General features: G+C 40.5%; 1 long non-coding RNA gene across 3 annotated transcripts in view; it reads left to right on the forward strand.

Annotated features, from left to right (window-relative positions):
* Nucleotides 1–14755, forward strand: part of LOC129712326 (uncharacterized) — a 307129-nt gene that overhangs the window by 3612 nt on the left and 288762 nt on the right. The gene's annotated exons all lie outside the window — the stretch shown is intronic.

The raw sequence follows: 14755 nt of genomic DNA on the forward strand, positions 1-14755 counted from the left end.
CAGCAGTTGCTGTATATTTAGCATTTCTCATGTGTAAGAAAGGATTGCAGATGCTGGTTAAAATCAAAGGTAGACACAAATTGCTGGAGTAACTCAGCAGGTGAGGCAGCATCTCTGGAGAGAAGGAAGCGTCTCGACTCGACTCGAAACGTCGCCCATTCCTTCTTTCCAGAGATGCTGCCTCACCCGCTGGGTTACTCCAGCATTTTGTGTTTACCTTTAGCATTTCTCATCAGTCTTCATGATAACGTACACAAGAATTGAAGGTCCTTCATGATAAAGTTCCCTTAAGCTGTTTGCCAAGAAATTATAGGCAGCTAGCACAGATGCACCCTATGGATGTTGGCAAGAACTATTTCAGCAATGGATCAGTGCTGTCAACTATAATGTCTAATGGGGTTTTTGTGTTATTTCTTACTAAGGCAGAAAGCTCACGACATCAGTGGTTGGTACATCATTATATCAAATTCAAACCATGTGGTGCACTCAGTTCTGAAAGGACCCTCATACATATTCAACACACATTCAGAAACTTTAGTAGCATCTGAGGCGCAAGGTACTCCTTTTTCAGGTCTATCCCCCACTGTGTTTGACCAAACCCACACTTGTATCTCCTCTATTTCCCGCTCTTCTGTTCTCACCCCACTTCTACCAGACAGAACTGCAGTAGCGTTCTCTGCATTTTTACCTTTCACCTCGCCAGCCTCCATATTCAGTGCATCATTCTTTGACCGTTTCACAAGCTACAACGTGAACTGAACTTTCCCTCCCCAGCCTTTTCTGCTTTCTCTGGTGGAAGTCTCCAAGACTTCCTTGCTCTCTCGTCTCTCCCTACCTGTCCTTCCCCAGGCACTTTCCCCTGCAACTATAGAAGGTGTAGCACCTTCTTTATCACCTCCATCCAGGGACTTAAACATGCCATCCAGGTGAGACGGAGATCCACATGTATCTCCTCCAACCTTGTCTATTGCTTTGGTGCTTCCAATGAGGCTTCCTCTGAACTGGTGAGTCAAATGCAGACTTGGTGATTGCTTTGCCAAAAGCTGTGTTCTGTCCGTTGTGGCCATCTATATCTGGTTGCCAGCTATTCTAATTCCCCGTCCCACTCCCACACTGACATATACGTCGAAGGTAGATGCAAAATGCTGAAGTAACAGTGGGACGGGCAACATCTCCGGAGAGAAGGAATGGGTGATGTTTTCACAACAGTTCTTTCCTGTCATACACGTCCTTGGCCTCCTCCATTGCCACACTCAAACCCGAGTAACAAGCACATCATATTCAGCCTGGGTTGGCTTCAACATGAAGCATGACCTTTAAATTCTCCAGTGTCAGCTAACCTGCATCCCCTCAGTCCTTTACCCTCTTCTCCAGTTTATCTTGGTCCTCTGTCAAACCACCTTATTACCCTACCACCCAGACTCCAAATAAAACTGTTTTTATTCCCCCTCCCCCACACCGGCCACTAGATGCTTATTTCTAGACCCTTATTTCTTACCTTTCACCCTCCTCTCCCTCTGTCACCACCCTTCATTAACTTCCATTCTTCCCCTCCCATTCCTGGAACTGCAGCTTTCACCTCTGTTGCTCTATTTCACCCTTACCTCCCCCTTCTAATCATTATTTACCATTCATCTCTCCCTCCAAGTCATTATACTGGCTACTTCCCCTCTACTCTTTTGGTCTTGATGAAGGGTCATAACCTAAATTGTCGATTGTCCATTTCCTTGCTTTCAGATGCTGCCTGACCTACTGAGTTTCTCCAGCTGTTCTCCTTGTTTTGCTACAGATTTTAGAATCTGCAGTCTCTTGTTTCCACATAGTATTGTTGTCTCACAGTTCCAGCAACCCGGGTTCAATTCGACCTTCATTGTTCTTTGTGCAAGTTTTGCACGTACATCCAGTGGTCTTGTGGGTTTTATATGGGTGCTCTGGTTTCCTTCCACATCCCAAAGACCTGCTGGTTGTTAGGTCAATTGGCCACACAAAATTTCCCATTGTGTGGGTGGGTGATAGGACAATAAAGAACTTGTCAATTACATAAAGAAAGAGTAGGTCACAGGAAATAAATGTGGTAGAGAGGGTGATGGGGATTTCTCTTAGACCTGGCATAGATTCAATGAGCCAAACACCGAGTAATTTTGGAGGGTGGGCAGTCTTGGCTGAAAATTCTGTTACTAAATTAGCTGCACCTTAGGAGGATAAAGAGGAATTACAGAGAGATCCAGCGGATGTCAATGGTATTTTAGGTTACACTCAGTTAGGTCTTGCATGTCCCACTAATGGATATTTGGAAAATACTAACTTGACCAGCATTCGTTTAAAGGACAGCAGATGGCTGGTTACCTACAGATGAATAGAACATCAGGCCTCTTAAATGGTTCTTCGATTTGCACCCGAAGCGTTCCTCCTCTCCTCCAGCCCCACCCAGCAAAGAAACCTTGTATTTCATACTCCCCTTTTTCATCCAGTAAACTCCTTCCAGAGTTAGTGGATATTTACAAATCAATATATATTTTATTTTCTAAGTGGTTGTGCAATGGGTCCTGTAGGTTTGTAACCATTATTCTTTGACAATCAATATGCATAACAAGGAAATTCCAGGGAGATGCTAAGTGCATTTCGTTGTCTCTGTACTGTACACTGACAATGACAATTAAAATTGAATCTGAATCTGAAAGAAATGAGTGAGGCTCGCTAAAATTGGAGGGCTAGCAGATTTTTTTTTTTACAGAGTTTCCCTCACGCAACATGGAAACTGGACTTAAGTGAAATGCCCACACTATGTTTTACATGTGTCTGTGGTTTGGAAAAAACAGAAAAGGCAGCAGCGCATGCAGAATAATTTTGAAACTGATGCAGGTGTTGGTGGTGTGAACCACTGACCACCACTGACCTTAAACGATGCCCACGTGATAGAGTCAGAGCTAAGTTTAAAATCTGGAGTGGGATGAAGCTTCACAACATCGTCTACTTCTTACTAAACAATCTTGCAGCCCACAAGGGAAAAAGACTCAAGCAGATCATGCTGGGTTACTCATGAATGGGGGCAACCTCTTCATAGCAGACTGCTTCCTGTTGTACATTTTGATTACATGCGTACAATGTGTCTGGTTGCTTTTGCAAAAACAAAGTGAACTATATTGTGACATTAGCTTCAGCCGACATATTGATTTAGCCAGTATACTGATTGATAAGTTGGTGGTTTTGCAATTCTTCCGCACCTACAGGGTAGATTAAAGTCAGAAACCTCTTACTTTTGGATATTAAAGTAGTAAAGGGATTTAGGGTTATTACAGGAAATAGCACTGTGATACTCGATCAATCGTGATCCTTTTCATTTTGTTTCTTTCTTATTTTTTTAGCTCAACCCATAATGCCTCAGTAGACATACAATCCAGTATGTCCTCTCCTATTACTGCCACAATATTCTCCCAGATTAGTAAAGCAACTCCTCCACCTCTTTTTCCTCCCAATGTATCACGTTTGAAACATCAAAACCCAGGCACATTGAGCTGCCAGTCATGTGCCTCTTGCGACCAAGTTTCATTAATGACCACAACATCATAAATGCACTGATCCAGGCTCGGATTATCAGCTTTGCGCACAAAACTTCTTACATTGAAGTAAAAACATTTCAACCCTTCTTTATCCCCATGTACATGAACCTCTCCCTGCCTGTCCTTATTTTAAGATACTTTTCACAACTACCACTTCTCATCAGTTCTTCCATTTGCTGACCCATTGCTCTGGTTTGCACCCCCTTGCCATTCTCGTGTAAACGATCCCGAGTAGCACTAGCACACCTCCATGCAAGGATGTTGGTTCCCCTCTACTTCAGGTGGGCAGATGCATGGCAGATGCAGTTTAATGTGGAGAAATGTGAGGTTATCCACTTTGGTAGCAAAAATAGGAAGGCAGATTAATATCTAAATGGTGTCAAGTTGGGAAAAGGGGAAGTACAACGGGATTTGGGGGTCTTTGCTCATCAGTCAATGAAAGTAAGCATGCAAGTACAGCAGGCAGTGAAGAAAGCGAATGGCATGTTGGCCTTCATAAAAAGATACATGAGTAAAGAGGTCCTTCTGCAGTTGTACAGGGCCTGAGTGAGACTACACCTGGAGTATTGTGTGCAGTTTTGGTCCCCTAATTTGAGGAAGGACATTCTTGCTATTGAGGGAGTGCAGCATAGGTTTACAAGGTTAATTCCCGGGATTGCAGGACTGTCATATGCTGAGAGAATGCAGCGGCTGGGCTTGTATACTCTGGAATTTAGGAGGATGAGAAGGGATCTTGTTGAAACATATAAGATTATAAAGGGTTTGGACACGCTAGAGGCAGGAAACATGTTCCCGATGTTGGGGGAGTCCAGAACCAGGGGCCACAGTTTCAGAATGAGGGGTAAGCCATTTATAATGGAGATAAATAAACACTTTTTCACACAGAGAGTTGTGAGTCTGTGGAATTCTCTGCCTCAGAGGGTGGTAGAGGCTGGTTCTCTGGATACTTTGAAGAGAAAGCTAGATAGGGCTCTTAAAGATAGGGGATATGGGGAGACGGCAGGAACGGGGTACTGATTGGGGATGATCTGCCATGATCACATTGAATGGCGGTGCTGGCTCGAAGGGCTGAGTGACCTACTCCTGCACCTATTGTCTATTGTCAGGTGCAACCCATCTTTCTTGTACGGGTCAGCTCGGTTGCAGAAGAGATCCAAATGGTCCAATATTCTGAATACCTGTTCATTGCACCAACTCCTCAGCCATGCATTCATCTGTCCTATCATCCTATTGCTACATTCACTATCACGTGGCACTGGTAGTAATCCTGAAATTACCATCCTCGAGGTCCTTCATTTTAACCTTTTACCTAACTCCCTAAAAGAGTGACAGTGATATTGTACCATGTACTTCATACACAAAATCTCCATAGTACCTTTCATGATGTTTGTGTTCAAGAAGGAACTGGCAGATGCTGAAGTACCTTTCATTATCTCAGTTTACCATCAAATGCTGTACAGTCAAGAAATACTTTGTCAAACTTGATCACTGCTCTGCCATAGGAAATGTGGTAATTCAAGCAGAATGTGGTAATGGCCAGACCATCTGACTTGATATTAGCCAGGATACCTTGTATGCCTATTGTTTAGAGAACAACCTGCATCTCTCGAAGGCCAGCCCTCACTAACCTCAGTACCATGTTGAAGTGAGAACAGATATATCTATGTCCAATTTCCTGGAATGGAACTTTGAATCCATGACCTTCTGATAAACAAGAATAAGTTTTATGAACTGAGCTACAAATTTGGGAGAAATGAAAATGGGAAAAAACGCTTAAATGAAAATTTGGGGGAATAAAACAACCTTGTGATGTGCAATTCAATTAGAAACAAGAAAAGGAGAAGCTGAGAGATTAGGCTTTAGCTTGTAAGAAATATTTGTGTCATAGTTAAAATGACTTCAACTGAGAAATATATTGAATGTGACTAATTGCAAAGTTCCAGGAAGAGATATCACATCCATCGAATAAATTGAGAATTTTCTTTGAGCAAATGAATAAATGTTTTCTTCACATGTTAAAACCTGTACTTAACAAAGAGTTTATTTCTGAGAACGGCAGATATACCAAAGATTAGATTCAAGAAGCTAAAATGGTTTATTAGAAAAATGGAGGTACAGAGAGTTTTTTTCTTAAAAATAACTTTTTGGGGGGAGAAAAAAAAGAATTTCTCTTGTACCTCCCTTAACTACCAGATACTCAATTTTTTTAGTCTAATGAAGTTCCTTTTGAAATATAGTGATGAAAATAAAGTATTTATTTAGCTCATGGCAACCTTCTTTAAAACCGATTAATTGACAACCAGATCATTAATTTTGTGTGCAGACTGGGAGATAAATGTTGGCCAGGGCATTGTGAAGACCTCCAACCACTTTCCCAGTTACTTTTGTCAAATTGTGCCGTGGGTTCTTTCATGTCCTTCTAGGGAAGTAGAAGAGACTTCTTTAACAGTTAAGCTGAAAGCAGTAGCATGAATAATGTAACACTCCATGGCAGGTCAACCTATTTTTGTGCTTGCACGTGAACTGGGATTTGAACCCGTGACCTGTGATTGCAAAGAAACTGAGTCACAGTTGATTGATAAGTAATGAAAGATTGTTTCTTATTGGTTGTGACTCAGGCACAAGAGGCATGGATTGAGAAATACGATTGGAGGAATGAAAGGAGAAATGAGAATACTGTTCTGATAGATTTAGTAAAGCTGATCTTGAAGAGCTGGGTAATGGGAAGATAAAATGAGCAACAAAACTAGGAATAATAATGGAGAGCAAAATGTATATTCTGGTGATAGTAAAGAATAAACTAAACACTCATGAGACGAGAGATAAGAGGACAATAACTGGGAGTAAGGAAATAAGTCTATATTAGTAGGTAGATGCTGGAGAAACTCAGCGGGTGAGGCAGCATCTATGGAGCGAAGGAAATAGGCAAAGTTTTAGGTCGAAACCCTTCTTCAGATTATTACCACAGCCAAGTCTATATTAGTGCACAGATAGCAGATGAGTATGATAACAGAGTATATAAAAAGGGAATTGTTGGAATGTACTCCTTGGAGCGAAGGAGGCTCAGGTGTATAATATCATGATTGGAATAGATAGGGTGACTACACAGAGTATTTTATCCAGTAATGGGGAACCAAGAACCAGGCGATATTGGTTTACGGTGAGACGGGAAAGATTTAATAGGAATCTGACTGACATTTTCTCACAGAGGCTGGTGGTTATATGGACCTAGCTGTCAGAGTTGAGGCAGATACTATAACAACATTTAAAATATATTTTAATAGGTACAAAGATAGGAATGGTTCAAATGGGCATGCCAAAGGTGAGCAGGTGGGTCGAGTGTAGATGTGGTATCTTGAGCAGCATGGCAGGTTGGGCCGAACGGCCATTTTACATGCTGTATGACTTTGTTGAAGGTTTTGATAGAGTTGTTACAGAAAGGACATTTCCACATAGGAAAAAGCATGACTCGAGGACATCAATATAAAGGTGTCACTAAGAAATCTAACAAGGAATTCAGAAGAAACTGCCCATCTAAAAGAATGGTAATAATGTGTAACTTGCTCCTACAGGGAGTGGTTGAGGTGGATAGTTTAGATATATTTAAAGAAAGAAGGGAGTAGAAGGTGATGCTGACAAATTTAGATGACAAAAGATGAGAGGAGGCTTGAGTGGAGCATAAATTATGTTATAGACTCTGAGTTAATCTAAAATGGAAAGGGTGGCATGGTGGCGTTGTGCGTAGTGCGTCACTGACCTAGGTTTGATCCTAACTAGGGGTGCTGTGTGTAAGGAGCTTGTGCGTTCTCCCTGTGACTGCGTGGGTTTCCCCTGGGTGCTCCATTTCCTCGTACACTCCAAAGGCATACAGGTTTTTAGGTTAAATTATCTTCGATAAAAATTGTAAATCGTCCCTAGTGTGTATGATAATGCTGGCATACGGGGATCACTGGTCAGCATGCACTCAGTGGGCCGAAGGGCCTATTTCCACGCTGTATCTCTAAACTAAAATTAAACTAAATTTGTATTGGAAAAGAATGGTTTAGATCGAGAGGGTTGGAAAGAGGTAATTCCCACTGAAGAGCAAGTTGGATACAACTGAAGAGTGTTTGCACTGATCTGAATGAACGCTTTCAATCCCTGATTTAGTTGAATCTCTAAGAAAGTCTGAAATTGAACTCTGAAGTCTGAATGTTTACTGATGAAGTCAGAGGAGGTCTCCTACTTCCAATAATCTCCCAAAGAAAAAATCAAGTTAGGCCGTTTTTGTTGGGTGGGATACGACAGGTTGTCCTTCTTATTTCTGTGTAAAGATTACATAGGAGTCTTATTGATCCAATAGCAATATCCTTTACATCTGAACCAGTTGCGAAATGTATAAAATAATTACTCATGTATATAGTATGGCAGTTAGGAGGAACTTCTGTAACTAACTTGGTTAGAACTTACTACCACAGGGAATGATTGAGGTGAATTGTACAGATACATTTAAGAGGAAGCTAGGTCAGCGTGAGGGAGAATGGAATAGAAAGTTGTAACCAAGCCAAACAAATAGTAATGAGAGGAAGCTTGTGTGAAGCATAGACATCACTTTGCACTTGCTGGATTAAACAGCCTGCTTCTCTGCCACATCACAATTTTCCTGCATGACACGCTGGCCATCCTATCTCTGAAAGGAATGAGCATGATTGAATTGAGGCACGGGTGTTTTCATGCTCTATTTTAACTTCGGCCCATCCCAGTTTATATGTGACAGAGAGAGGTTAAAAAATTCCAACTAACTCGCAATGCAATCTCATGAGTTACAGAGCATAAGCATGCAAACCTTTCACTTCTGGAAATTAACAAGTATTTGCTTTACAGTTCTTATTTCTTCCTGAATTACAAACTATTTCCTGTAAAACAGCTGCAGTCGACCTCCTTTCAACAACTAAGCCTTCACTGTTGTGGTAGACTTCAGGCCCAAGTCTAACAGGAATGGGAATGATGTAGGCATTTAAGGAGAGGGAGAGGGGCAAGATGAATGTTAAGCTCTTTCAATGCAACAGTGGGAGGTTCTCCAGGAGCCTTTTTATACTCTTGCTTTGAATGCTTGGTTAGAATGGCTGGGAAGTGGCCAATAGTCATTAGAGGGGCAGGATAATTTCAGACATTAAGTGTCTGCTAGTTGGCTTCAAAAGGAACAGTTGGCTTCAACAAGGTAAACTATGAAGTACAGATTTTCGTCAGGGAGGCCCAACGTTCTGCAAGGATTCTGCCATCCTTCATTGAAATGTTTTATCTATAAACTCTGGAATTTAAAGACATATACAGGAAGAGATGTATCAGCAGAGCCATCTCCATCATCAAAGACCCCTACCACCCATCGCATCACACATTCTCCATCCTGCCATCTGGGAAGAGGTACAGGAGCATTAGCTGCAAAACCAGCAGGATGCTCCTCAGCTTCTTCCCGCAGGCTATAAGACTGATAAACGGACTTTGCCCCCTGCCAAAGTATCGCGCACCAACCACCAACCTGGACACACTGCAGCAGAGCCACTGTTGTGCCGCTGCTGATCGGAACGCCTGTTGATGTTTAGTAGAGAGTAGAGTGTTAATTTGTTCATGATATATGTATTTTTATTTCTATTTATTTTTTACTGCACACTGAATGGACACTGGTTGAGCAACGTTTTTTTGTTTCCTCTGGGTATGTGAGTACTCAGGAAAATGACAATAAAGATATACAATTTTGTCCTCTTTTGAAGTATTCTTTCAAATATTCCTTAAAAGCAGCCTCTTTCACCAAACCTAATTTCTCACCTCAAAATTGGGTGCCTTGAGGCACCTTGGGATGTTTTGCTTTGTTAAAGGTGCATTCTAAATCATAGTTCTCTTTTATGGTAAATCAGTGAAATTATTGTTCTTATGACATTGTTAGGAGTGCATGAGCACTCTTGTGAAAGTTATGAAATTCCAAACCAACTTTATTAAGTTTCAAAGTCGTTGAAGTCTAGAACTATGTTTAACGTCTTTCTCAGTACTCCTTTGGAAATACCCAACATTTAGTTTCTATAAGGAACAAATTATAATTAGGTAGTGTGAGCATGGGTGGGAAAATGTGTAAAATAGAAGAACTTATAATTCTTTATTTATAATAGGAGAACCCAAAAACACAATTTTAGGGAAAAAAATCATGAATGTTTTGAAATACAAAACCATTAACTAAGAACTGATCTTTGCTTTTCTATAAATATATTTTTGTTGCAAACGTTATGGTTATCAATGTGCGATGGTATAAAATGTTGCAACTTGTTTGTCTGTTTGTAAAAGAATGGCCTTGAAGGGTGTTCATCAGGATGTTACCAAGGATGAGGGACTTGTGTAAGCGGACATTAGGAAAGTTAAGATTGTTCTCATTGGAACAGTGTTCACACCCAAGAGGTATTCAAATCAACCAAAGGTTTAAACATGAGTAGAAAGAGACAAATACTGCCAAATATGACAAGACGGAGTACAGCAAAGAGATCAGGAACCTTATGTCATAAGAAGGGTCTCGACCCGAAACGTCGCCTATTCCTTAGCTCCATAGATGCTGCCTCACCCGCTGAGTTTCTCCAGCTTTTTTTTCTACCTTTGATTTTTCCAGCATCTGCAGTTCTTTCTTAAACAACTGGCCCTTAATGTCAACAAGATGAACGCATTGGTTGTTGGCATAAAGAAATTAGGGTGGGATGAACACAACTCTGTCCTCATAATCGGAACTGCTGTGAAGGTGGTTGACAGTTTCAAGTTCCTAGGTGTCCATATTACCAGCAATCTAACTGGTCCCTTCACAGTGATGCGATGAATAAGAAAGCCACCAGCTTACTAACTTTCTTAGATATCTGAGAGGATTCTTCATGTCCACAAGGATTCCCTTGAATATATTCTGATAGGATGTATCTCAGCATGGTATAGCAAACGCTCCGTTCTTTACTACCTGCATCAGCAGTGAGTGGTGAACACAGCTCAGTCCTTCCATTCAGTCTATCGTCACGGTGTGTTGCATCAGGAAGGCTGTTTGACCTTATATGGTCTTGGTGACTCTTTGAAGAGCTATCCACAACTATAAGCAAACATTTGTTGTCAAGCCAAATTCCTTGTATGTGAATACTTGGCCAATAAACTTATTCATTCATTCATTTTATGTTCTGTCTTTCTCATTCCAACATATTTCTTAAAACTATTCATGGAATCGGCTTCCCAAATCCTATCAAAAATAGTTTCATATCCCAGTAACTAAAGAGAAAGAGGTCTCTCCTCATCTTCCTGGATCTTCTGCAGCGGATTTTGAATTGATCATTTTTATTCAGTTTCAGATCAGTGTATCATCAAGGCTACCTGCCACCCTAGCCATTCCCTTCTCTCTTTTACCTTCTGGGAGCTTCAAAGCCCAAACTTAATGACAGGTTCTTCTCCTCAGCTATCAGACTCCTGAACCAGCAACCTCCATCACACATGCTTCCCGGAAGTACTGCCGCATACTCTTAATCTTAACTCTACCTTATTAATTTATTCCTTTATTACACTTTCATTTTTGCACTACAGGGTACAATACAATCTTTGTAGTGGTTTACTGTTTTGAACGACATTGGATTTATCATTGTATTTATCATTATCATTTATATTGTCTGCTGTGTTAGCTTCATGCGAACAAACATTTAATTACACCTGGTTAATCGGGCAATAAACTGATCCCAATCTGACTAAAGGTGATAAATTCAAAATCAGCGGCTAAAGATCTTGCAAGATAAGGAGAGACATCTTTCACTTTCACTGTTGCGATATGGAAATTATTTTTCTGATAGGTTCGGGGCAGCTGAATCCATGAATAATTTTAAGAAATAAATCAAAATGAGGAAAATAGAAAAGAGTTTACAGACTTGTGGGATAGGTCTTCAAAGAGTCAACAAACATAGAAAAGGCCAATTAGCTTTCTCCTTTGGTGTGATTGTTAAAAGTGTATGAATACTGTGTATAAGTGTATATTACAGTGATACATTTGGCTACATTTGGTCCAAATTCTCAATCTTTTTTCAAAATCTGTTTTTTTATCTTAGCTTTTGGTTACTCTCTCATTGCCTCATGTTAAGAATGCTGCTTAATGACAGGTTTTCATTGAAATTGATCCGCTTGGGGTGGCTGGTTCCATACTTTGAACACAATTTAGTGGCAATACAGAGTGTAAGAAGGTGGCAGTATATATTCGATGTACAGAAGGATTGCTTGTCAGAAGAACATAGCGCTAGATTTCAAACAGGAAACCACAGTGCAATACCTTTTTTGACTATGAGCCATTTCCTGAGACGCTTTACATGCTGATCTGTAGTTGCACAGTGCAAAGTTTGAGACTTGAAGCAGCCAGTTTGCATTTGTACATCACCAGACCATATGATTACAGGTCAACAAAATATCCTGAATTACAATTTAAATTTCATTGCCAAATACTCAAAATGCTTATCTGCATTGAGAGAGACAGTTTTGGGTGTAAATATCTATTTTGAGTACAGTTTTCTCCATGCAGCCAACATGATAATCTAAGTGTTATGTTTTGGCTTGGTGGCCTGGTGGTTTCAACACTATATTTAGTTTTAAACTGCAATGTGCTTGATGCAAACAGAACACTGTTTTGATGTTGTGTATCTGTATAAATAGAAATGAATGGAAAAACACTCCACTGAGTATGAATATGACCATTTGTTTATCCGATGCAATACCCTTTTGCATTTTAGAGTTGTAAAGAGATACAGCATGACAACAGACCCTAGGCCACCAAGTCTGTGCTGATCATCAACCACTCATTTTATTGAAATCAATAAACTTGTGGCAAAATACGTGTGTACATGCAAATTGCACAGCAGCAAGAAAGAGCATTGAAATAGAAACATAGAAATAGGTGCAGGAGTAGGCCTTGTGGCCTACAATTCAATATGATCATGGCTGTCAGTATCTCACTGCCTTCTCTCATACCCCCTGATCCCCTTAGCCACGCACAGCTAAGAAAGCCAAGCACTTGCCTCACTACCCCTGTGAGAGAGTTCCAGAGATTCACCACTCTCTGTGTGAAAAACCTTTTCCAAAACTGTCAAGGATGAGGTTGAAAAAGAGGAGCAAGGAGAGGAATATTAGGTGAAGAAGGGGAAGGGGCAGAGAGAGAGTGAAAGAGCCCAGAGGAAGAGTTTGGAGGAATTAGCTGGTTTGTGTGATGTATTAGAGTTGGATTGCGTAATGTACTGGGTTGCATCCACAACTCTCTGTAATTCCTTGTCGTCTTGCGCAGAGCATTTGTCAAACCTAATGGTGATACATCAAATAGAAAGCTATCTATGGCGTGTCAGTAGAAATTGGGAAGAGTCATTTGAGACATGCCGAATTTCCTTAGTCTTCTGAGCAAGAATAGGCATTGGTGTGCTTCCTTGGCTGTAATGTCAATATCACTGGACCAGCACAAATTGTTGGTGATATTGATGCATAAGAACATGAAACTCTCACCATCTCCACATCAGCACCATTGATGTAGAGTTGGGCGTGTATTCCACCAACTCTATTGAGTTCATGAGGGAAAGGTTGTCTGGATACCATGTTACTAGTTTCTCTATCTCCTTCTTTTAATGTGTCTCCTTATTGTTTGAGCTCCGACATACAATGGTGGTGTCATCTACAAACTTCTAAATGGAATTAGAACAGAATTTGGCCACACAATCATGAGTGTATACGGAGTATTGTAAGAGGTTGAGAATCCAGCCTTGTGAAGCACTGGTCAGAGAATTATCATGGAGAATGTTTTGTTGCCTATCCCCACTCATTGTTGTCTGTGGGTCGGAAAGTCTCGGATCCATTTGCAGAGGTGGGAGTCCTTGGTCCAGGAATTTGGAAATTAGTTTATTTGTAATTATGGTGTTGATGGCAGAGATGTGGACAATGAAGGAGTCTGAGGTAGGTGTCCTTGTTATCTAGGTGTTTGGAATGTAAGGGATTAGTCTCGGGACAGGGAGATGGCTTCAATTATGGACCTGTTGTGGCAATAGGGGAATTACAATAGATAAGATGGATCAATTTTCAGATTAAGGCAGCTTGCAGATTTTTTCCAACATCACTTTTGTCTCATTTCTGTTGCTGTGAAAATAAATCAGCAACCTTAAATCAAAATTAACTTAAAAAACCAAAAACGTTAGACTTTACTTTAGACTTTGAAGATACAGTGTGGAAACAGGTGCTTCAGCCCACTGAGTCTGCACCGACCAGCGATCACCCCTACACTAACACTATCCTAGACACTAGGGACAATTTTTACAACTAAACCAATTAAATTACAAACCTGTACGTCTTTAAAGTGTGGGAAGAAACCTAAGCACATGGAGAAAACCCGTGTGGGATTAGGGAAAACGTAAAACTCCGTACAGCCAGCACCCGAAGTCCGGATTGAACCTGGGTCTGGCAGTAACTCTACCGCTGCTCCACTGTGCCGCCCTTGTTGGAAATAAATTTCATCAAGCACATGGAAAAAGAAGACTGTTATCAGGCAAGCTGTGGGACGTTTCTGTGTATAACTTGGAAAAACACTTGAAACTGAATTGCAATTAAAGTATGTAAAAGGCTTTTTATACAGAGGCATGCAGGACATTTGAGGGATTTACTTGATGAACCACGAGAACATTTATTTCTCAATGTTATGGCAGTCACGGCTTGGCAGAATAAGGAATTTCACACTATCAATCAAGCTCTCTGTCACGGTTTTGCATTAAGCCTATTTGGACATATGTACACTCAAAGATGATAGGTTTCAAACCATTCAGAATTCTCAGCCTGAAAGTCACTAGAGATTTTGGAGCTTTCTTTGATTTCAAAATAGTGCAAGGTGGTCTCTCTTGCCCTCTAGTGTTTATGTTGAAAACATTATTCACATTAGAAGATGTTTTGGTGTTGTTTGATTAACATCAGGACATTGTAGATGTGGATAGATTAAAATGGTCAGTGATTCTATTTTATAAATGTGCAACAATGTTTCGTTGCTATCAATGAATTAGCATATGTGATGTAAAATTAAGGTAATTGTAAAACATGTGAATCTATCTTGTTAAAAGGTATACTTCATTTTACACAAGGTGCTAGAATTTATTGTGTTTCTATTTTGTACCTACAGCTAGCTTACAACCCCATTTTACAATGGC

The sequence above is a fragment of the Leucoraja erinacea genome, chromosome 32, assembly GCF_028641065.1.
Source record: "Leucoraja erinacea ecotype New England chromosome 32, Leri_hhj_1, whole genome shotgun sequence".
Lineage (NCBI taxonomy): Eukaryota > Metazoa > Chordata > Chondrichthyes > Rajiformes > Rajidae > Leucoraja > Leucoraja erinaceus.